The following is a 23,601-nucleotide window of genomic DNA, read 5'->3' as shown; positions in this document are numbered from 1 at the left end:
GGGTCTGTACATATTTGAGTTAATGAACAAAATCAATCTTTTTAAAAATTTATTTTAATGTTTATTTATTTTTGAGAGAGACAGAGCATGAGTGGAAGAGCGTCAGAGAGAGAGGGAGTCACAGAATCCAAAGTAGGATCCAGGCTCTGAGCTGTCAGCACAGAGCCCCACACAGGACTTGAACTTGTGAACGGTTAAATCATGGCCTGAGCCTAAGTCAGATGCCCGACTGAGCTGCCTAGGCACCCCACAAAATCAATAAAATAAGAGGACTAATAGATCACAAAGCCAGAGAGCACACCAATGCAACGACTTTTGATCAGTCCACCTTTGTCTGGAGAAGTTTATTGAATTAATGGAGCATGAAGGTATAATAAATAAATCAGCTGTTCTGTAGCTACTGACTGAGGACACCCACAGTGGCTGTTCACGGTATGAATGGACTATGGCAGGGCCTTCCCGTGAGGAGAGGGCCCATAGGAAGGACTGGGAATCAGACGAATGTGGTCAGTGCTCGCCTCACCCACTCCCCATGACATGACCTTCAGGCTTGGGCTGACTTATCTGCAAAGTAGGATAATAGCAGAATCCCTGTCATAGACTGTAGGAAGACCTGGAGAAAAATCACGACGGTGCCATGCATAAGGAGAGCTGAGCACATGTGAACCAGGCTCACCGTTGTTTCTGGAAGAAGGTCCCAGAGATATGAAGAACTATTGTTTGTGTCAGGAGGGGACTGAAGTCGTGCAGTTCCCGGTGCAGGTCAAAGCATGACTTAGAAACACCAGGTCTCTGTGGTAACTTCTTTCTAGTTTGTTTATAAACAGTTCCAAAAACTTCTATATTTTTCCATAAAGACCTAGGATAGATGATTTAAGTTAATATTCTTGACTCAAATGCCTGCAGTTTCTCCCAGTGGACCAACTGCTCCTTAGAAACAAATTTTAACTTTGAAACAGCTCAGCCCTTTGGATCACTGAAGTGCTCTTTCTTGTATTTGGACAATAACTCATCAAGTTGTTCTCAAGTGCCTTAACGAGCCTTACAACCCAAGACTTACACATTTCATTCTAGATTTCCACCCCACCCCCACACACAATTGACTCTACGCATTAATATCACGTGTCAGATTGTAATGGTTCTGTTAGAGGCTGAATAGCCAATAACAAAGTCCATGTGACACAGAAAAAATAGCAGATATCAGAGAACAAGGTTGATATTTAAATCCATAACAAACTCTATTAGTTTTAAAGGTTTTGATAAAAATGCAGGTGCATAAAAGGGAAATGCTGCACCCTCACGATGGAGTGTTCGGCGCCCACTGTGGTTCCCCAGGCGCATGGGCTGCCTCAAAAATAATGGATTTTATAGTCGTTCTCCCACTATACCCTCAGTGCACGAGTATTTGTTTCGTTTTGTTTTCTTCTGTTTGTTTCATTTCCAGGATAACAACTAAGTTCAGATGCATACACCAGTCATGCGTGTTCCCACCATATCTTGATTTGGATCCTCTGTATTCCCCGCCCCCCTCCCCACCCCGTGGCTTCTGTTTGTCTTCACAGCATTGTCTGCTGGACTCAATTTGCCACGGGGGCTCGTACACTAGTGTCAGCTTGGTCCTTGCCCAGGTATAGATTTTAGTCTGCTACAAAGATGCTTATCGACAAGATCGGTTCCCACTGTGATGAAGTTCCCTGACGTTTCTCAAGTTCAGGTCTGACGGAGAGCTGCTAATTGTGTCTGGATTTCTCTGTTGGCTCGTTACGACTGTGTAATAGATTACCCGCAAAATGTCGCAGCTCAATGCAACAAGCGTTTGTGATGTCACAGTTCTGGGGGCGGGAATCGGGGCGTGGCTTCGCTGAAGGCCCCTGGCACAGGCTCTCTCACGAGCTGCAGTCAAGCAGGTGGCCCTGCCGCAGTCACAGCTGAAGCATCTGTCCCGTGTGGCATGATGCCAGGCTGCAGAGGGTCTGCATCCAAGCTCACTCTGGGGACCTCCAGCAGAGAAGGCCGGCAGTTAGACATTCCTGGCCTCTCCTGACAGACTGTCAGAAGGGACATCCACTCTCTTCTGCTGTGTCAGGTTGTGAAAGTGAGGCAGTCCGGCTCACATGCAGTGGGAGGAGACTGCACAAGGCGGGGGGCGGGGGGGGGGGGAGTGCTGGGAAACGGGGAAGGCTGGGAGCCATCCCAGAGGCTGCTCGCCACAATCCCCAGGCATTTTTCCCGACGGATTTTTACCTCCATATACATTTTATACGATGTGTATAAACAGAGGGCACAGGTCAGAAGAGAAGCTGAAGTAAGAGGCCAAGAAATAGGGACTCCCGGTTTCCCCAGCTCTGTCCTGGGCCGTGGTGGGGTCTCAGCCCCAGTGCATAGCTGGCCGGTTCCCCCAGGGGAGGTGCTTGGAGACTCCCGGGTTGGAAAACCATTCAAATCACCCCCTCCCAGTGTGTCCAGGCCACAAGCAGGCTTGTGAGGACACACAGTCCGGGTCCGATCCGTTCACCAGCAGGCGGGGCTGAGGGAGGACCCGGCGGGCCGAGGGGCCAACTTGTCATGACTTTGCCAAGTTGGACTTCTTTGGATGAAGTTAATGAAGGAGGTCTCCGGCTTGCCTGGACCCAGGCACTAAATTTTAGAAGAATTAGAAATACCAGCAGTTAACACCAGAGCAATTGGAATGACTTGTATTGGAGACAACGTGGCAGGGGAAAGTCTACCCAAAAGGCCACAAATTAGCTTAAAATAAAATCTGAGCACACACAGCTACCGAAACCCACACCACACAGCATACCTATACATACTTGATGCACACTGCACCAACCACACACACCATGCACACCACACACACACATCCCATATCCACCATGCACACACACACACACACACACACACACACACACACACTCATCCTCCATCCCTTCCTCGACTCGAGGCCTGCTCCCGCATTCCTAACATGACCAGAGAGACAGCTGTTCCCTGGACAATCTTTTTAGGTAACTCCTAGCATTTAAAAAAAAAAAAAGACAAATGTCATCAGGGCCAAGGATTCTCTCTCTTTCTGTCTCTCTCTCATGATGACATCGTGACTGTTTTACCAACTAACCAGCTTGTTAGAAAAATCTAGACAGACAGAGGCAGGTGACAAGTGCCGCTAACCTCCATTCCTACCTCCCACTGCATCCCATTTGTCCCGAGGCGGAGAGGACGTCACACAGCAGATGGCCACAGGAATAAACAGAAGGTGGAGAAACAGAGCGAGTCCGACAACTCCTCGGCCTGACATGTGGCCCTAAAAGGAGAGGGTGGCGTCACTGACGACTGAAAAGTCCTGCTTAGTGCCCGTAATGTTTGTCAGTCTCTATGAAAGTCATTGCCAAGTTTGACTTGGTTATAGAACTAAATTTATGAAAGAAAGAACTCCAGATTTTACCTTTGGATCTCAAAGAGATTTCCTCCAAAATGCCTTACAGTGTGTTTGCACCAGCACAGCAGTCAGGAGACAGAGGCATGGGAAATGTACATACTTGTGCTCCTTTATGTCATCACAGGGAACTTCCTCTGCAACTCTGGTCTTCTTAGCACAGTGGTGTCTTCTTTGTTTTTAGTGTTTATTTATTTTTGAGAGAGAAATAGAGTGTGAGCAAGGGATGGGCAGAGAGAGACAGAGACACAGAATCTGAAGCAGGCTCCAGGCTCCGAGCTGTCAGCACAGAGCCTGATGTGGGGCTCCAACGCATGAACTGCATGATTGTGATCTGAGCCAAAGTCAGACACGTAACCGACTGAGCCACCCAGGCGGCCCCTAGCACATTGGTGTCTTAATGTGAGTACATCAAGAAGACTGAACCTCACATTCTTCCCTTTATAAAACAGTGTTTCCTGTTAATAATTACTTTTGAAATACAAGGAACTATGATTTACATGAAATTAGTGAGAAATGCATTATGCTTTATATCATAAATGAAAATGTTTCCTCTTACAACCTCAAATGGTTGTGTTTTAAAGACTATTAGCAAAAAGTTTATATGTGGTTATATAATATTTGGTTCTAAGTTGTTTTAAAAATGTTAGGCACTAAATTGAGTAAAGTTCTATCTGCTGAAAGCTATCTGCAGCCATTGGATGATTTGAAACACTTATAAATTCTGAAACAGGGATTACAGAACTAATTAAATCAGAAATTCATTCCCCAGATACCACCAGAAAGCTGAGTGTAATTTATATCCACTTTCAGGTATGTCATATATAATATCCTACGAGTTAGCTCCTAACCATTATTTGCATAAAATTTCATGACTATCTAGCTATTTAACATGCTCAAAATTGGTACATTGGAAAACTAATTCTATCTCTGTACACACTGTTGGAAGCAAAATATATTTGACTACTTTTAATTAATACTTCATAAATAAGAGGAAAATAGCTGTGGTGGATTTTCATGGTGAAATCACAGCCTTACATGATACATGTTGACTGAAGACTCATTGCTTCTCAGACTCAATCAGAACAAACTAGATCATCTTAAATCAGAATTAATACAACTGCTATTTGTCTTCACAGCCAAAATGCAGTGCAAACCAGCAAAACCTAGGAATTGTTTTTAAAGACAGCAGTAGAACAATCTTTTTCCATATTATAATTGATTTGCATACATATATGAAGCAGGTGGCATTATTGTTTTATAATAGTATTTTTAAGAGGGTTTTACTTTGAAGAAATAGCTATAAAGAAAGAAAGAATGAAAGACTAACACAGATAGGAAGGCAGGAAGGAAGGAAAGGGAAAAGAAGAAAAATGAAAAAAATAAAAAAGCCAGCTTTGTGAAGTCTTTCATTACAGTGAAAAATGATCTCATTTACTCTCGGGGTGCTATTCTGCATAGACGGAGGCCACCAGTCACTTTGGTATTGCACATACGCTAAACCTGGCCAAACAGCTTCCTGGTGTGCGCTTGGGATGTATGAAGAATGTGCCCGTCACCAGGTCTTCCGCCTGATGCCTGAAAGCCATGATCACAAGCCTCAAGGGCAGGAGAACTGAGCTCCTCTTGAACATAGTATAGATTCATCAAATGCCATTTTTGGTCTCAAATGACCCTACTTTTCATGTCTCATAAAGATGATTAATCATGAGGGGCACCGTGGTGTCTCAGTTGTTTAACTGTCCTACTTCAGCTCATGTCATCATCTCACAGTTCATGGCTTCAAGCCCTGCATCAGGCTCTGCTGACAGCACAGAGCCTGAAGCCTGCTTTGGATTCTGTGTCTCCTTCTCTCTGTGCCCCTCCCCCTTTCACGCTCTGTCTCTCTCTCTCAAAAATAAATGTTAAAAAATTTTTTTAAAGATGATTAATCATGAAATTCTTAAACTTTCCCCAGTGTACATATGAAACAATTCAAATTTATTCAACCTGAAACAACTGACCAGTAAAGGGACACACTGGCATGGCGTGCCTCCTGATACAGTGTACTGCGCAGGACACATCACTTTTGTATTGTTACTTCTGAAACACACAGCACCCTGACAATCCTGAGAAACAATCAACAGTCACCAAACGAGGGGCGCTCTGCAGAATGACTGACCTGCAATCTTTACAAATGTCAAGGTCAAGAAAGACAAATATAGGCAAAGGAGCTATTCTGAATGGAAGGAAAAGAAAAGAATCATGACAACCCGTGATCTTGTGTTGGGTCCCGGAACACGGAAACAAATACTTATGAAGAACACCTTCAGTGTCATTGACAACATCGGACTAAAGATGGTGAATCAGATAACGGTGTTGCATTGAGTTAAATATTCTGATTTTGATCATCATATGGTGTGAGGCGAGAGAATGGTTTGCGCTCTTTGGAAATACAGAATAAAGTACATAAGAGCGAGGGAGCAGACACAAAACTGGAATCCAGAAAACAAAGAACAGCAATAGCAATAGGGGAAGGGGACAGTTTTTTTCTTACTCTCAAAACCCTTCCACAAGTTTGAAATTAACTTAAAATGAAAAGTAACCAGAATGCTGCGCCTGAATTGTCTTTGCCCCATGGGGCTATTCGGTCAATCGGTCAGAACCTCTCAAGCCAGATCCTGGAAGGTCAAGGACACACTTTATGTGCAGGGAACACACACAGAACAGCAGCCGTGGGAGTGTGCAGCCCAGCACTTACCCAGGGTGCCCAGAGGAAGAGAGGACACTGTAGCCATGCGATTATTATTTTTTAAATTATTTTTTACATTTATTTATTATTGAGAGACAGAGCATGAATGGGGGAGGAGACATAGAATCCGAAGCAGGCTCCTGGCTCTGAGCAAACTGTCAGCACAGAACCTGACATGGGGCCCGAACCCAAAAACCGCGAGATCATGACCTGAGCCAAAGTCAGTCACTCAACCTACTGAGTCACCCAGGTGCCCCGCCATATGATTATTTTAGCAGGAAGGACTGTGCATCGGAATTAGACTCTTTCTATGAGCTGATTCCCCTAAAGACAGGAAGTGATGACTCTACTTTTAGACCCTACACTCATGCGGCTTGACAAGACAGTTGTTCCCAGTTCCTAGGAACCAAGTTCCTCCTCTCATGTGCCTCACCGACTTTGGTTCTTAGATACTCATTTTAAAGGACAAAACTCATTTTAACATGTTTCAAACACCAAATAGAATCCAGTTTTCTGATAAACTGCAGATTAACATTGCCTCAGAAAAATCTAAATTACATCCATTCCAGGGACTCATGTCATGTAATTTCAATGATCGAAGGCAACTTTTTAAGAGCTAGTTGTGTTAAATGATACTGTCTAATAAAACAAAGGAGTAAATCATGACTCCTACAAATACTAAATAAACATGTGTCCAAGATTTTATTTAGCACACAGGAGCCAGTAAAATGTTACAAGTGATTAAAAGGAGAATTCAACACACACACACACACACACACACACACACACACACACACATATTTACGGGTCACTAAAATAAATGTATAAAATAGATGCAAAGCTGCTCAATGTCCACATGACAATCTTCAGTTGCATTTCTAGGGACAAACTTACATTTCTAATGATAAGAATATTTGCATTACTGTAAAAATTGTACAACTTGCAGCGTTATAAAATAGCTGAATCAAAGACAGAGGTAACTGACAATGTGCCAGTGACATGTGACATGACACCCCATAATCATTTTTACTCACTTCAAAGTCTTGCTTGATTTTTCACGACAGCTGCTCTTGGGAACTCTCAGCATTCTGGAATCATCATTTCACAAACCAATCCTGGATCAGTGCTTGCTGCCTCATGTAGGGAACTTTGCTCAAAAGAAGTAAAAACAGTGTTTGGAATCCAAACGCCTTACTCTGGAAATGTGTTAACCTCAACAGGCAAAGACGGTTTTTCTAATTTTTATCTGTTTATATTTACTTACAGCATTTTTAAAGGGTGGTATTGCTGGTTTATTACTGAAGACACTGCAAGAATTTCATGTCACTTTGATTCATTGAAGTCAAAGCCTACAGCAACTTTTGGTAAATGATTGAAGTATCCCAAAATACAATGGTAAGATTAAGTAATAGAGACCAGTGTTTTGGTCAAATGTAACTCAGGGGACAATGTCGTTCTACCAGCTTTACTGGGTAGGAGTTGGAGCCGCGGCCCTGGGGCCTGACTCATGCTCGGTCCTTGCAGCCGGCAGTGATTGTGGTTAAATCTCCTCCTTGCCAAGACTCCGCTTAGCCATCTGTGAAGTGGGCGTAAGCGCAGCACTGCATCATGGAGGGACTAAGAGCAATGAAATAGTCCATATGCATGTGTAGTGACAGGTCTAAAGTTAATATTGTTATTGAGTGGCATGTGAAGCTGGCAGAGCCTCAGAGGGCCCGGCCCCAAGCCCCTCTCTGCACTCTGCATCCGTGAGTAAGGTGCCACCAGGCTAAATCCTCCTCGTCCAGTAGACCAGGCAGGATGGCTGCTTCTGCCTGAGCAGCAGGTACCAGCTCCCCACCAGACTGCAAGATTGCTCAAACAAGCCCATCTCATCCTCCCGTGGGAACTGGGGTACCCCATCCGCTTGTTCCCTGCAGCCTTCTGGCTCATTCTGCTCCCAAATGCACATCCCGTGTGGCCCCGAGTGCTGTGTGCACTGCCATCCCCTGCCCGGGCTGTGAGCATTTGTGGCTACCACGCTGCTGTCAATCACATGTGCCTAGTGCCCTCTGTGTGGCCATCCCCGTCAGGCTAGGGCAAGAATCCCTCCCTCACCAACGTGGTCAAGAGGAGATGATTAAAACAGCATGGCCCATGACAGGTGCTCAACAAATGACTGCTTTTATTGTATCTAGAAATGTCATCATCCCTGGTGCTGTGCAGTGTAGATTTTAGCCTAGCGTGTAGCTCATTAGCAGTAAATAAATTCACTTTGAAATAACAGTGGGATGACATTTTAATATTTTAATCTTAGCTCCAGCTGATTGCCACAAAACACTCTGAGTTTTCTGAGACGCAGGAAGTCTGGATTTCATGTGCAATCTTCTGATACTTAAATTTTGACAGCAAACTTTTAAAAAAATGAATACAGTCCCCTCTGGGGCAAACAAAGCATGCTTGGGGGCCTTCGAGGGCCTGGAAATTTTCTGTTAGTGAAGTCAAACCTCAGATGCTTAGGTGCCGTAGGGCAAATACCAATTAAAAATATGTTCTGGCTGTCCCTGGTGCAAGAAAGGGAAGAAGGTTCTCCCTTCCTTTTCCGAGAACATTTACTTAGAAAATTTATAATTATAAATTCTTGCTCTTCGCTTTCGAGATGAATGTAAACCCTCCTAATGCCTAAACAAGCTTCTTGCTAAATGACAACCCAAAGAAGTTTTTCTCAGGGACCCGGGAGCCATCTGTAAAATGTAACCCTCAAGGACAATCATGTCGCATCTCTCTGTCGCAGGGGAGACTGACTGAACTGCTCGGCTCAAAGTGTTAAAATCGTCTCTGTTCATAAAGACACGAGAAATGAACTTTCCTCTGCGTAAGGGCAGCTAGCTAACAACACGGACGGCCACTCGGACTGCCAGGTATATGTAGGATGAACTACGTGTGGCCAACTGTGCTGTCCAGTTCTCGTCCTCGAAGGCTTATTGTTGGCCCTGACTGACACATGTAGTAGGGTCGTAGCTGCCCTACCCTCTCAAAGGGTGAAGTTTCTTTCTGTCTTGGCAATCTTTAGCAGCCTGTCCATGATGCGTAGCTCAATGCTCACTCAGCAATAAGAATTCTTTTTCTTCTGCTTTGTGAGAGGTTTTCTTGGCTGGGAAGTTCTGTTTCTCATTATTTCTCCCATGGTGCTTCTCTTCTGCCTGATTTCCAATGCCCAGGCAACCAGGCTTTACAAAGTAAAGCAAGACCCTTTTGGTGGTCCTTATGGCTGGACAGTAGACTCTCCTTAGTGATGGCTGTAAGTTAATGCATCTCACTGAGGTGCGGACACCTGGGTCTTTTGCACTGCTTGCCCTCATTTTCGGTTTCCAGTCTCCGAGCTGTTCTCTAGGCTGACGCGGCTGTGGACAAAGCAGTCAGGAGGACACCCGCTGTTCTTCTGGCCTGAAAGTGGGTCACACGTTCCGTCTCAGACAGAAACCATTCTTAACAACATGTTCCTCCTCCTGCAGAACATGCTTGCTCCCCAAACCCCTCTTCCAACAGACTATGAAGTCTCTTCTGCAGATCACTCCTTTCTGGACATGACCCTTCTCCTTCCCTCTCCTCTTTGTCAATCTGTGCCTCTTCCCCGCTGCTGACATCTAACCTCCAAATTTTCAAAATCCTTCCCTCTCTGGATGTCTTTATGCCAAAAAACTATAAGAACTCTCCTTTTAAATATGTCAGCCTGGATCATAAATCGGTTGGAGCTAAGAACTAACTTCACACAATGCATGTCCCAAGTTCATCACAAGTCCTCCAATCTGTCCTCCACAATGGGGGGACCAGCAGCTTTACAGTGTGCATATATATGTGTATATATATACCCACAGATAATATCATCCTCAGTCAGGAAACACTGACACCCTTTCCCCTACAGTCAGGAGCAAGACCAGATGCCCACTGTCACCATTACTGTTTAACATAGTGTTGGAAGTCCTGGCCTCGGCAATCACAAAACAAAAAGAAATAAAAGGCATCCCAATCATCAGGGAAGAGGTCAAACTTTCCCTATTTGTAGACAACATGATACTCTATCTAGAAAACCCAAAAGACTCCATCAAAAAATTGCTAGAACTAATACATGAATTCAGAAATCTTCTGTGTATTCATCCATCATTCTACTCATGAAATAATGGTCCCCCTTCATCTCGTTTCCTGTTTCTGTTTAATACGTTAGCTGGCTACCTCTACAGCTGTATGCAGGTTTCGGTGAGTAAGATCTCACAGAGAATGTGCAGTCCCCATGCTGCTCTTTAGAATGGAGCATCATTTGTTATATGAAGTCATTAGTTACAACAGTGGAGCCCACATGATTCAGAGAGCATTGTCTTCCAGCTTTGTGAGTTCTCCAAGGAGGATACTAGAAAAGCCACGATGAAGAAGGGATCCGTCTTCAGGACTCACTCTGACAAGAGGCAAGACCGAGCCATCCAGGTGGAGGGTCCGGAGCTCTGGGCTTGTCCCTGTGCTCAGCTCATCTCAGACATGCTGAAAGCTGATGGTCTGGACCATGCGCAAAGAGTCAGAGTTCAAGTCTATACGCTGATGTCCGACCTTCAGTTCACAGCTCTGCCTCCAAGCTCTGCTAGGCAGTGTAATTAAGATTCTCCCCTAATGTAGGCTCATGGATGCACAGCACAAATATGTAAGATTAAGTCGTAGATTTCTGGCTCTTGCTCTCTCTCTCTATGTCTCTCTCAGAAATAAATAAACTTTAAAAAGGTTTTGACTTCACTATTAATTATTTACCAGAGAAGGGACCCATCAAGATCTATTTATTACAAGTGTTACATAGAAATATATGGACAGCTCTATTTTGTTAAAACCTACCCATTTAACCAAAGCATCTCCAGGGAGGCCATTAGAATAAAATGTCATATGAGTATTACTTAAAATATATGATAGAAATACTACAGAAGTAGTGAACATTATTCAATATCTTATAGGTAAGGTACAAATTATTTTTAAAAAATATATATGCAATCAGAATTTTATACTGGCTTTTTAAGGGGTAGCCAGAATTGGCAGAGTATGTGATACAGCAGATTTTTAACCTGGAGTGGATTTATTTTTCCTCACAAAGAAGGCTGTTCTTTAAAGTAAAACTACATAAGATTCTCACTGAATAAAATGATAAGGGTAAATAAATCAAAATCAAATTTAGGTCTATTTGATACAGATAGTAGAAGTGACTGTGTTAATAAAACACGTTTCTTCAGTTATCTCTCTATCCCTAAAGCCATGGTGTTTTCTAGAATCACAGAGGAAAGTTTTACCTGATGCTTTATGATTTTTTTAAAAAAGTAGTGGGTAGTATTACAGAAGTAATAATTAACCAACACATACCAAGCAAGGCTGTTAATCACCTCATCAAATTGGGTCCAATATGATCTGCCTTTACAGCAGAATGATAAATGAAAATAATTGAACGATGTCAACACGTCAAGAGAATTTGAGCCCGAACAGCATTCGCAAACCTGGAACTTTTATCTATACCTCTGAAAATAGCCGTTCAGGAGTCCGGGAGTCTGAAAGTCAGCCCATTGATCTCAGCGGAAGAAATCAGTCAGGTGAGTAACAACAACCCACACTGCAGGGTTTTTGAAACATCTTCATTTTTTGCATGAATGCATTTTTCTATTATTTTCTCCAGTCTCCATCTCGGACAAAGCTCTGAAAACTACATTTAACATTTCTCATTTCTAAGGCTGACTTCACTTAATTCTTACCAAAGATGGTCTTTGCGCACAGAGACTCTCCCTCAGGAAGAGGATAGTGGGGAGGGGGGGGCGGAGCCTCGGGGATGGCCTCAAAGGATTCTGGCACCTGGTGTTTCCGCCCCATGTAATCCTCAGGCCTCTGACAAAGAGAAAATGGCCAAAGTGAACAGGTAGATCTTGTGAACTTGGGTGAACCCAAACCTGGGAGCCACATTCCCTGGGCCAGGGCATTGCTGCAGGGTTGGTTCACCTGCCGTGTTGGGGACATGGGCTGCCACCAGCTCCCCAGACTCAAGGGACCTCTGTAGTGCACATGTGTGTGTTCTGAGCTTTCCCCCTGCCAGTCTCTGACTGGTTTCTTTGGGTTTGTTTTTTCACTTGCAGAATTGTATCTTCTCTTTTTCACTATTGTCTTGTGGGTATATGCTTTCTTAAAATCCATTTACCGTCCTTTTAAAAAAGATTTGGTGAGGGGCACCTGGGGGGCTCAGTTGGTTAAGCATCTGACTTCTGCTCAGGTCATGATCTCATAGTTTGTAGGATCAAGCCCCAGGTCGGGGTCTCTGCTGACAGCTTGGAGCCTGCAGCCTGCTTCCAATTCTGTGTCACCCTCTCTCTCTGCCTTTCTCCCACTTGTGCTCTGTTTCTCTTTCTCTCGAAAATAAATAAACATTAAAAAAATGTTTCAAAAGATTTGGTGAGAGAATAAACTTTACAATCCGTTGAATTGAACTGGAAGCCCTTGATATTTCTTTTTTCCCCTCTTCATGCCCTCCCAATGTGTATACTGAGGAACTTGGAATACACCCTCTAGAAGCACAATGCCAATAGAGTTCAACTTTGAATTTAAATAATTAGATAATCCAACTAAATAGAATGGTCTTTGTTTATCTTATCTAAATGTGTTAAGCCTCAGAGTCTTTCAAAAATGTACATAGTCATCAGAGATTCTTGCATAAATTTTACTTGGGTCCTAATTTGAATATTTCATAAATATGACCCAAATTCATGGGAAGTGGGAAAAGCCTGAATAGCATGGCTTTAATTAAGACAAATGGTGCTTTCTCTCTGCTTCTTCCAGAGAATGGAGCCACAGCAAAGTTTCCAACATGGCAGACATCATCCCGATGGGAAATACATCAAATTTCTGTACAGGCTTATGAATGGCCCCTTTGGGCCTTATTTGCCCAGTCCACTGCCTCATTTTCCATCCTGATTTTTCCTGGCTATCTGAACACTTTGATATGACTAGAGACTCTCTTCCCCGTGGGGTTTAGAGAACCCTCTCCCTGCCTCCACTCTTTCTCCTGACTCTGTAATTCAGTCTCCAGGATGGCATCAATCAAATAAAGTCAAGATACAATTGCAATACCATTCTTAATATTTGCATTTTTAAAATATGTTTTTCATTTTAAAGGTGATTTCTTTCCTCATATTTCTCCCTGGATTAAAAGAGCTAACTTTTCATTTTCTTGTGTGCTCTAAATATCTTAGCCTGATTCTGCCTATATGTTTATTTGTTGTTTATATCTACTTAATTCCAAAAGAGATCTAGGGTGGTTTTGCAACAAAAGGCACAGAAATGACAAAGCCAATTAAAAATGATTGAAGTAAAAAAATAAAAATAAAAATGATTGAAGTAATAAAAGTCGATTAATAAAAAAAGAGAAGGCATAGTATAATTGATATGCTAAGATGGGAGAGAAAATGGAATCATATTAAATATTTAAGCCACACAATGTAGAGAAAGGATGGAAGGCAAAACCATGAACAAAGAACAAGGACAACAAATAGAAAATAGTAGAAAATATGGTAGATTTTAATCCAACTATATCAATAATTAAAAGGCACAGATTGTCAGTAGATCAAAACCCAAGACACAATTATACGTTGTCTATAAAGAACCCACTTTAAATATGAAGACACACAGAGATTAAAAGCAAAGAGATGAAAATAAATATACCTTGCTAACCCTAATCAAAAGAAACAGAAGTAGCTGTATTAATTTCAGAGTTATCCAGAACAAAAAAAAGCACTGGGGTGCCTAGCTGGCTCAGTTGGTAAAGCACATGATGCTTGATTTCAGGGTTGTGAGTTTTAGCCCTGTGTTGGGTGTAGAAAGTGTAAAGAAGTAAACTTAAAAAGAAAAGAAAAGCATTACCTAATGATAAAATGTGTTTTACAGCATTTAAATACATGAGGCAGAAACTGATGGCATTACGAGAAGAATAAGATAAATTAGTGGATTTATTGGAGATGGAGACTCTGACACTTGTCTATTAGAAATGGATATGTCAGTAAATCAGGAATGATGTACTTGAACTCAACAATATAATCAATCAACTGGACATAACAGATACCTATGAACCACCTCATCCAATAGCACCACATTCTTCTCAAGCTCACTGGAAACAGTCACCAAGATAGACCACATTTGAAGCCATAAAACACACCTTAACAAATTCTTAAAAAATGAAAATCATACCATGTCTATTCTCAGATCATAATGAAATTAGTCTAGAGGTCAATAGCAGAAAGATAGCCAGAAAAAACTAAAATACCAGAAGATTCAACAATACACGTCTAAATAACACATGGGTCAAAGAAGACATCTCAAGATTTTAAAATATTTTGAAGCAAGTAAAAACGAAAACACAACTTATCGAAGTTTACAGGGTGTGACAAAAACAGTGCTCCAAAGGAAATTTATAGCATTCAGTGAGTATGTCATAGAAGAAAGACCTAAGATCTAAAATTCAAAATCTAGATAAATCTATATATATAGATCTAATATCTAAAAATCAGTAATCTAATATTTCACCTTAATCAACTAGAAAAAGAAGAGTAAACTAAATCAAAAGTAGGGAGGAGAAAAGGAATAATAAAAATTAGAGCAGACACCCATGAAATTGAAAGCAAGAAATCAACAGAGAAAATCAACGAACCAAAAGCTGATTCTTTGACAAGATCAGGAAAATGCACAAGCCTCCAGCCAGGCTAAGAAAAAGTGATATAGTCAAGATTCTAAAAGAGATGACTTTAATGACTAAGTCTGTAAATTCAGAACTCTGCCATTAACTCTATCAAAATATTGTAATTATTAAGAATTACACATTTCCAGAGCTCCTGGGTGGCTCAGTTGGTTAAGCATCTCACTCTTGATCTCGGCTCAGATCTTGATCTCACAGTTGGTGAGACGGAGCCCCATGGTGGGCTCTGCACTAACAGCATAGAACCTGCTTGGGATTCTCTCTCTCTCTCTCTCTCTCTGTCCCTCTCCTGCTCATGATCTCTCTCAAAAATAAATAAATAAACTTTTAAAAAGTTATACTGGTGATTTGGGCTCTTAAGGAAAAAAAGAACTATGCATTTCCATTCCATTTTACTTTATTTTAATAAATTATAATTTATTAAATATAATTTAATAATAAATGATTTATTATGGAAAAAAGTATTTTACCAGAAGCTTAGATTGGGTTATAAATAGTACATTTAAGAATAAAATATGGTTCAGAAATTTCTTATAAAAGAAAAAATTCCTATGGGACATATCTCTCTGGTATAGAGTCCTAATTTTTTAGAAAACTTAAAGCTTTTGATGTTTAATCAGTGACATCGAACTGTGTTCATGTCTCTCTTGATTGTCTAACTTCATGTAAATAAACCTTTGTGTTTTGTCATTTGTCTGACTTGGTCTTCTGTGTTCCACTTTTCAACAAGCTGTCTCCAGATGGCTTTTTGAGGTTGTGAACCTCAAATTTTACTAAGTGAAGTGATTTTAGAAAGCACTGTATTTTTCAACATAATTCATCATGCATTAAAACTTGGATTTAATCATAACTAAATATTCATCCAGAAAGTAATTAGTCCTTTGTGAACTTTTCTTTAAACTAGGTGTTGCTAATTTCCTAGTTTGGGTGGGATCCGTGAATGAATGATTTATAGGTTATTCAATTTGCCAAGTTAAAAGTATTTCACTATTTTCTTTTCCTTTGAATGGCAGTCAGAGTTATTTATCACTCTCATATACACAAAACACACAAAAAAGTTGAGTTTTCTTTTCTTTTGCTTTCTGCATCTCTCTCTCACTTTTATTTCCCTAAGCTTTGCTTTTCTTTGCATGAAAACATATAGTTTCAGAGGATAGTCTCCTGATCTTCTTCATTAAGTCTTGATTTAGCTTTTGGGTATCGGGAATTTTGTGTGCTGTGTGTATCTGTTAAAGTCCTTATAAATGACTTAATATGTAATCTGTTTTGATAAGTACTTTGGGGACTGATTTTTTTTTTCAAGTTAAGAAATTCAGGTAAATGGTTATCCTTGTCTTCTGGATCCCAAATAAATCCCATCATTCTTTAAATACAGGGGCATAAGAAGGTGGGTGGATAAGTTGGTTAAGCATCTGACTTCAGCTCAGGTCATTATCTTGCAGTTTGTGGGTTTGAGCCCCACATTGGGCTCTGTGCTGACAGCTAGGAGCCTGGAGCCTATTTTGGATTTTGTGTCTCCCTTTCTCTCTGTCCCTCCCCTGCTCTCTCTCCCTCTCTTTCAAAGAGAAATATTATTTTTTGTGTATGTAAGTATACAGGGGTATAAGAATCAAACAGGGTGCATGCTTTACATGTAGGCTCCTGGGCGCTGCCCCCTGGAGACTGTCATTCGGAAGGCTGGAGCTGAGGCCATGAATCCTGCCTGGAACTGACTGGCATGCGGACTTCACAGAAGGGAAATCTTGAAGCCTCATACAGGTTTGTCCTCTCTTACAGAATGGGCTCACCCTTTCCTGCTGGATGACAGGGGGCTGGCCCTTCAATACCGGCAGTGTCTCCTTGAGGCTGGCTTGCAACTTGGACAAGCAGGCTCCTCCAAACCCCTCTTGCTTGGTTGAGCCCTGAGACTGAGGCTCAACTCACAGCCCCGTTCATTCCCTGAGGCTCTCTCTGCTCTGACCCCTAAGCCTGTGTCAGTAGTGTGGCCACACTGCTCGGGGCTTTCTCAGGGGCTCTGCTTGGCTTCATGGCTTCTTCCAACTGCACCTTGGCTTGGATTTCCCTAATTCACCGATTAGCCAGACATTAACCAGGTTCAGCCAGTTTTTAGCCTCCATCCATATTATTTATAAACTCTTGGTTTCCTATAATTTTCTTTTTTTTCTTAAAATATTTAATGTTTATTTATTTTTGAAGGTGAGAGAGAAGAGCATGAATGAGGGACAGGCAGAGAGAGAGACACACACAGAATCCGAAGCAGGCTCCAGGCTCTGAGCTTTCAGCACAGAGCCCGACAAGGGGCTCAAACTCATGAGCCATGAGATCATGACCTGAGCCGAAGTCAGATGCCCAACCCACCGAGCCACCCAGGAGCCTGATTTCCTCTGATTTTCTAAACTGTATAGGAAAAGTTTGGCTATGTCTTGTCACCTCTGCATAGAGTTGTCATTCATGCAAAGGGCCTCTCTAATAACCATCTGGCTGTTCACTGTCAGCACACATCCCTCAGCAGCTGTTAAGTCGGAAATCCATTCACGCACATGTCGTTCGGAAACCCCATCCATGCTGAGGGAAGAGGAATTAGGAACCGGAGGAATGTGGTTAAGTCAGTGAAAGATGGACTCCAGTTAGCGCCATCTGTGTCACAGACCTGGCTGCCATTCTTCTGTGCTCCTCGACTGATTTGCAGACATTAATATTGTTTGACAACTGCCTAGCATCTGAAATAAATCATTGCCTCATTTTTTAGTCAAGTGTTGCTGTCAACATATTTGTACATTTATCAAGCTTTTAAAAGGTGACCATCTTCACTAAACATCTGCTTCGGAGACACAGAATCAATGGTTTAAAGATAGAATAACTTGTGTCGTCTCAGTAAAACTCTCTTGGTGACGCCGCATTGACGACTTGTTCCTCACCACAGGTCCTACAGCCCTGCAGGGGCGCAGGGGAGAGGCGTTTCCAAAGCACGGTGACAATCCACAGAAATCTGGGGTCCCACAGGCACCTCGTCCCAAGCCATGTGATTTCTTGACCTAAATCTTCGCAGCTGAGATTCAAGTGTTAGAAATGACTCCCCAAACAGCGGTCTCTTCTGAAAAAGAAGTTCCTACTAGAGGCCTCTCTTTAAATGCTTGTCTGTGACAAGACACAGATGATGAGCTAAGCCGAGCTGAGGTACCGTGGTGGTTATGAGGTTCCTACCTTCCAGTGTAGGTTCCAGGTAAGACGCCACATGAGGCACTTACTATGACACTCTGAGTCCTCTCTTTCTTAGATCCCGGGGCACTCTGAGGCGCCATACCTACACCTCCTATCTCCTATCAGTTAACTCTGGGCGCTCCCTTCTTATCCAGACTGCCTGTGTTCTACTCACTGGATTGCGCACATCCACTGATGTCGTTTCATTTTCTCCACACCCTAAATTTGGTCTGGATGCCAAGGCTGATGATGCCACACATGTTCACCGTGAGGAAACAGAATGTTTATTATCGTGATGATGTTTCTTGAGAGGGAAAGACAGTGGCACCCAACCATGATAAAATGGCTTGAGAAAACAAGGTGAGGAGAATGGCCTGCGGTTCTCACGTGGCTCGGGTCTGTGGCTTGGGTGCAGATTTTCAGGTGTGGTTTAAACTTCCCATCAACCCATGGGAGGTAACAGCAGGGCTTCCTTTTTTTGGTTTGTTTTTGGTTTTTTTTCTTTTTCCTTTTCTTTTAAGCATTTATTTATTTTTGAGAGACAGGAAGAGACAGAGCACAAGTAGGGGAGGGGCAGAGAGAGAGGGAGACAGATCTGAAGTGGGCTCTGTGCTGACAGTACAGAGTCTGATGCAGGGCTCAGACTCACAAACTGTGATATTATGACCTGAGTCAAGTCGAACTCTTAACCGACTGAGCCCCCCAGGTGCCCCAGCACCAGGACTTTCTAGAAGCTTGTCCAGAAGATGAACAGAGGGGAAGAGGGATGGTGAGGCATAAACATGACCTCAAACATCAAAAACTGAAGTAGTCAAACATCAAAAACTGAAGTCTGGCTTTTTACTACATGGTTTTCCAGTTTCTTGAGGGGAAGCTTAAGTTGTGGGTTCGAGACTTTTCTTGTTTCCTGATATAAGCATGAACATGCACACATTTTCTCTAAGCTTTACAGAGACTGTGTCATAAATTACAGTTGGTCATTTAAAAATTTTTGCTCAGCCCAAAATACTTTCCAAATTCTCTTGTAAATTTTTTAAAATGTATTTATTTACTTTTGAGAGAGAGAGTAAGCAGAGGAGAGGGAGAGAGAGAGAGGGAGAGAGAGAGAGGGAGAGAGAGAATCTCAAGTAGGGTCCACACTGCCAGCACAGAGCCCAATGTGGGGCTCCAAATCACAAACCAGGAGATCATGACCTGAGTTGAAGTTGGACACTTAACCGATGGAGCCACCCAGACGCCCCATCTCTTGTGAATTTTTTTGACCCAATGGTTATTTAGAAGTGAATTCCTTGACTTCAACATATGTTTAGAGTTACCAAAATTTTGTTGTCGCCAATTTCCAATTCTATTACAGTCAGAGAACATTCTGATATTTGTTTTCTGCATCACCCCTCTCTTCTGATCCTCTGTTTTTCTGCTCACTGCTACCTTTTGTGGTAAATTTATTTCATGGCAGCATTTTAAAGACTATGTTGACTCTCAACTATATTTTTGAGGGTTTTTCAAATGGTTTGAGGGTTTTAATGGTTGCTGAGGGGTCACAATGTTTCCTAATTTTTGCAATCTAGTTCAGATTAACGAGAACTTCATTCTGATAAAATATTTTTAAAAATTCTGTAAAATAGGTCCATTTGCAAACCTAGCTCTGTTCTGTTATTTGCATACATATTTGACTTTTGTGTAAGTCCCATAATGAAGTGTTAAAATTATCACTTATACAATATCATGCTTTTTAGAATAGCTAAGAGAAGAAATAAGAAAAAAAATCGCTTCTAGAATATTTCATATAACCCGCATACTCACCATTGTCATGGCTCTCTATGCCTTCCAGTGGACTCAAGTTGCCATCTGATAGAAAACTTTTTCCTAGACAAAAAGGCTTCATTTTAGTGTTTCTGGTAATTCAATTTCACTAGCAATAAATCCTTTCACCCTTTGATGATCTGGAAATGACTTCATTTCACCTTTGGTTCCGAAGGAACACTTTCCTGGAAATAGAACTCTGGCAGCAGTTTGACTATGCTGTTCCAATGTCATCCACCTTATATCATCTCTGTTTAGCAGTCAGCCATTAATCCTATTGATGCTTTCCTGTGTGTGAGCAGTCATTTCTTCTTCTTGCTGCTTCCACGATTTTCTTTATCTTTGCATCTTTTCACCATGATGTGCCTATGTGTGGATCTCTTTGTATTTATTTCTTCAGGATTTTTTGAGCTTCGTGGTAAGTTGTTGGCCATTGTATCTTGAAATATGTTTTCTGACTTTTTTTTCCTCTCTCTCTTCTCTCCTTTGAGGCTTCAACTACAACTTGGTGCACTCAGAGGTTTCCCACAGGTTTCTCCTGCTTAGATTTATTTTACCATTTTCCTATGTTCTGCAGATATGGTCATTGCTATTTGTCTATATGCTAGTTCCCTGATTTTCCTTTCACCATTTTGACTTGATTTTGAACCCTATAGGTGAGTTTTTTTCATTCCAGTTATTATGAATGATCCCTTGGATCATTTTAATAAAAAATAAATTCTATCTCTTTTAGAATCTCTATTGGTTTATTCAAATGGAGATTATTCTCACATTATAATTCCTTAAACCCAGTTTATTTTACTTGTTTGAACATATTAGTAGTAGCTGCTTTGAAGTCTGTCCTACATATAACATCTGGGAATACATGAACTGATTTTTTCCCTTTAATTTTGAGTGTGGGATATGGTTCCTTTTCTCTTTTCACTTTTTTAATTAGACATGATATAAAGTGGGAGACACTGGAATGGCATATTCAAAGTGCTGAGGAATGAGCCAACAAGAGTTCTATTTCCAGAAAAATGTTCCTTCACAACCCAAAGTGAAATAAAGACATGTCCAGATCATCAAAGGGTAAAAGGATTTACTGCTAATGGAATTGACATGTCAGAAATACTAAAAAGAAGTCTTTTTGTCTGGGGAAAATTTTTTATATCAGATGGCAACTTGAGTCCATAAGAAGAAATAGCCATGAAAATGGTGAGTATGTGGGTTAATGAGAAATATTATAGAAGTGATTTTTCTTATTTCTTCTCTTAAATACTTTAAAAATCATGAGATTGTGTGCTTATAACACTACATTACTGGACTTACACAAAAGTCAAATATATACGCTGATAGTAACACTGAGCTGGGTTTGTGAATGGATCTTTACAGCGATTCCACTGTTCAAAATTAATTGATGTATTGTATTTTGGAATTAGACAAATAAAATAATGTCCTTTTCTTTGTTATTCTCTACTTTTCAAACTTTAGTAACTTTTAATGGGTCTATCTCAATTGACACTTTCAATCTCTCTTAAACTCTCTTTTACTTAATTTTCTATTCTTTAATATCAGTGTACTGTGTTTAGAGTGTAATCCTCATTGTGGCCTTAATACATTAAATCTCATTTCAGAATAGATTTTTTTCTCAGAATAAATTTTGAAATTATAAATTCTATTATAATGGACCACTTGTAATTTTCTATTCATCTCCTATCTTGAGGCTTAGCTCATTTTTATTTCAATATCACTTTATGTTGAATTTACAATTACATTTTACATCATATTTCCAATATGTCCAGTGGCTATTTCTGAATTTTGTGGCCCAGCATTGATATGACAGTGTTGTTATTTCCTCAATAGCATGCTTGTTGAAATTAAGGAGGGGAATTTGTTTCATTTAAGAGTTAATATATATGTATCAATAATACAAAGTGATCTATGAAATAAGGAAGCAGAAATTACTATCCAGGAGGATTATGAGATCTTATATCATCTGGGAAATGTCATGACTTTGGAGGAAAGTGTTAAGATTTCACAGAGCATAGAAATGAGCATTTCATTAAATTTTATCAAACTCTCAAGAGAAAAAGGTTCCCTTGTAATGTAATTTTAATTATTATGCCAGTTTTTTGCTTCTTACATGGACACATAATCACAATGAGGAAACAAACACTGAGAATTCACAAAACTGCCAGTATTGTCAGAGTCACATCTTAGTGCTAGGCCTGGAAATAAAAGCCATTTTGTTGGTTTTGAAAGATCCACAAAGAACGACATAAGAGGCACATGAAGTCTCTTTTTATTCAGCCCTGAGGCTCACGAGGCCTGCACCTGAAGGGCTGTGTACCATCCACGGTGATGTGATTTCTTTTTGGACAAGTGAAGCCTCTGTCTTGTCAAGCTGCTGCACCTGTAAAGCAATCAGGCTTCGAATTCACACCAGCGAGCCTTCAATCCACATCAACAGCAAGATTCCAAATGTGACAGTGTCTGAGCATGTGACTTGGTGTCAAAAACCGCCAAGCTTATCTCAAATTCAACAATAAACCTTTCTAAACCAACCAGTATGTCAGTCTTTTTGCAGAAATTATAATTTATATCAGTGTTGAGAAATGTACTCCCCGAAGGATCCACTGTCAAAGTCACATATGGAAAGGATTAAAGCCGTCATACCCTCCCCTCCCCCAGGCAGATGTGGTCCCAGACGGACCAGTAAAGTGAGGGCTCTATAATGATATTGAATTCAGTATGAATAAAGGTTTTATTTTTTTTCAAATGAAATAAAGACATTAATTCTTCAGGCATTGTCTTTGAAAAATAATTTTTGATGGGGAAATTTTCAGGCTTATTATTGACTTTGTTCATTACCAAATTTGAAAGTAATGATTTCATTCATTAAATTGCAGCTGACTTGCAGAAAGCAGAAGACTCAGGTTCACTTGCTCATGGTTTAGGTTTTAGTTTTGCTGAGTGTAGATATTTACTGAGAAACTTGCATGGATGAGAGACACCTTCTATTTGATTTCTGTCTTGACCCTTTGTGACAAGAGAGCCAAGAACAAAAACCGAAAAACCAAAGCCAAGTATTTTGTAAATGAGAAGAGTGTTTTTTTCTGTTTTGTCATCTTGCTGCTGGTAGTGTCAGTGGTGATGTGCTTCTCTGCTCTATGTGTTCAAATATGAACAATCTCCTATGTTACTTTATAAAGATAATATTCACCTTATTCAACTCTTATCTTGAATTGCTTTTAACAATCACTGTGCAAAAATGAAGTAAAGAATGCAATATTAGCAGCAGCTGCCCACTAAGTACATTCTTAGCTTTCTTCTACTGAGCGGAAAAGCTCCATACAGCCAGATAGTTCTCCAAGCTCTCCCCACAACACTAATAACTTTGATGTCCCCCACATTCCAAGCAAAACTAAATGGAATGTGGAGACTCAGAACACTAAAAAGAAAAAAAAAAGATAAATTCGTGAGATCCCAATAAATCTTTAGTTTACTGTGTTGTATCATACCCATGCTAGTCTCTTTATTTTGGTTTTCACAAATATTGGCTGAGATAACATGGGGGGAGCTGGGCCAAGGGCAGACTGGAACTCTACTGTATTTGCAACTTCCCAGCAAATATAAAAGTCTCCAAAATAAAAAGTTATTAAAAACAAATTCTGCCAGCCATTTATCTACTCCTAAAGATTGGTGCCAAGGCCT

The 23,601-nt window shown here is 41.0% G+C and overlaps 1 long non-coding RNA gene across 7 annotated transcripts; it reads left to right on the top strand.

The window, feature by feature from the left end:
• Positions 1-1,888: 1,888 nt before the first annotated feature.
• Positions 1,889-22,451, top strand: LOC115276462. Of its 7 annotated transcripts, none has more exons than XR_003901949.1 (8): positions 1,889-2,086; positions 7,431-7,559; positions 11,595-11,761; positions 16,539-16,659; positions 17,825-18,124; positions 18,258-18,462; positions 20,843-21,102; positions 22,198-22,451. It is a non-coding gene; the product is annotated as an uncharacterized LOC115276462 (long non-coding RNA). The 7 variants fall into 7 exon arrangements; XR_003901951.1 differs by having other exon boundaries at positions 22,150-22,451; XR_003901948.1 differs by lacking the exon at positions 20,843-21,102 and having other exon boundaries at positions 18,345-18,462.
• The last annotated feature ends 1,150 nt before the right edge of the window (positions 22,452-23,601 follow it).

Source organism: Suricata suricatta, chromosome 13 (genome assembly GCF_006229205.1).
Source record: "Suricata suricatta isolate VVHF042 chromosome 13, meerkat_22Aug2017_6uvM2_HiC, whole genome shotgun sequence".
Taxonomy (NCBI): domain Eukaryota; kingdom Metazoa; phylum Chordata; class Mammalia; order Carnivora; family Herpestidae; genus Suricata; species Suricata suricatta.
Note: the sequence above shows the minus strand (reverse complement) of the source record. Positions and strands in the feature narration are given on the sequence as shown.